Source organism: Apteryx rowi, unplaced genomic scaffold (genome assembly GCF_003343035.1).
Source record: "Apteryx rowi isolate R43461 unplaced genomic scaffold, aptRow1 scaffold_650, whole genome shotgun sequence".
Lineage (NCBI taxonomy): Eukaryota > Metazoa > Chordata > Aves > Apterygiformes > Apterygidae > Apteryx > Apteryx rowi.
In genome coordinates this window covers 171,371-173,058 of record NW_020450928.1, presented here as the reverse complement: position 1 = coordinate 173,058, position 1,688 = coordinate 171,371, and positions in this window count along the sequence as shown.

Below are 1,688 nucleotides of genomic sequence, written 5' to 3'. Positions count from 1 at the left end.
TGTGTGCTAGAGTGTGGCTGCCCAGCCCTCCCAGCCAGCAAGATGACCACTTAAATTGGTCAGGGTGTCCCAGTCTGTACTACTGAGTTCTGTTCTTACCAAAATCCAGTCTTTCCCTCCTTTTATCTCCCAATATGCCTTTGGGAGTAGCTTATCTCAATGGGTTCTTGACTCCCAGTTGGCTTGGAGATATCTTCAGGTATCTCAGGGTGATAATCGTATTCAGGAGGTTTGGTTCACAGGTGTGAGACTGCTTGATGCACTCGCACCTCTAGCATTGAACAGACTCATAGCATTACAAAGTGTCTCTCCAGGATGGACATACCTGGTCAGAAGCTTCCTACTGATTGTAGACAAGCATTACCTCAGGAAAGCAGTAGCCCTGACAAGAGTGGATTTGCACTCCTGCATTACTGTTGTCTTCTGCAAAGTCATTCAGAGCAATTTTTAAGCCTCATTTTAGGGCACTCTGGTCAGTTCCCTCCTCTTAAGTCGCTCTGTTTCTGAAATAACTTAGTAACATGAATCTGTTGAAGGAACACATCCTTGTTACATTGTTGATATTTCCCACATAAATTAAAAGATGGAACTCACTTTAAAAATGCCTATGTATTTTGTTTACAATTTTTGTATTTGAAAATATTATTTCAAATTTGCAGCCCTTCTCTTTTGCTTTTCCATCAAGACACGTTTCTTAACTGTGCTGTTGTCTGTCTGCTATGCAGGTAGGCACTTCCGTGGTTTCCTTAGATCTCTTGTACCCCCTCACACTGAGCGGTCACCAAGCCAATAAAAGCAGCTTTGTGCTTTCGGCTTGCATGTGTGTGCATGAGCATGCATCTATGTACAGGCTAGTGTGTTCCAAATTGGGCTTAGACTTGCTATATTTCAGGTGAACTTGAGAACATGAACTACTTGGGACTCAGAAATAGTGTTTGGAGGGTTTTTGCTTGAAAATCAGCCAGTTTCCTTTCTTTTTTCCACCCCCCCCAAAGTCAAAGAAAATACAGTTCATTTACTCTTGGTGGAAATGAAACAACTTTAAGCAGGTTCTGGGACAGGGCTTGAAACCTAGAGAAAGGGCCATTTCACATCTGGCTGAGAAATATTTCTGATTTTTGCAAGCAAGTCTCCACAGATTGCTTGACCAAGTCTTTGGGCTAAAACAAAGACCAATAGGCCTGAAGGACTCTCCTAGCTCATTGTTTCCCTGCTTGGCTTTTGTGAGTGTCCTAGCATGTATGTTTGTCTAATGCGATTCCTGATCACATTCCTCTTTTAAATGGTCTGAATCCCTGCATTTGCATCCCTCGTCCAAGCTCTTTAAATGCCCTCCTAAACATGTATATGTTTGTGCTTACACTGCAGAATCGATATCAGCAATAAGACCTACAGCCACTGATAGGGGAGATGTTCTCTTCATACTCAAGTAAACAAAAACCTCTGGTTCCCTGGCAATGGACACTGCATGTGAGCCCCAGGGCTGAGACCCCGAGCCCCAGCGGGCGCTTTTTGTGGTGTGGTGCAGCCGGTTGCAGGGCCGTGCTGTGGCCGGGCTGGTGGTGCCCTCGGGCTGGCGGGGAGGAGGCTGGCACCACATGCCCTGCTGGAATTCCAGCTGCCTTTCAGAAAGAGGAAGGGATGGCTGCAGCCAGACGTAGGATGGTGTAGAGGCTAAAATGGTTACT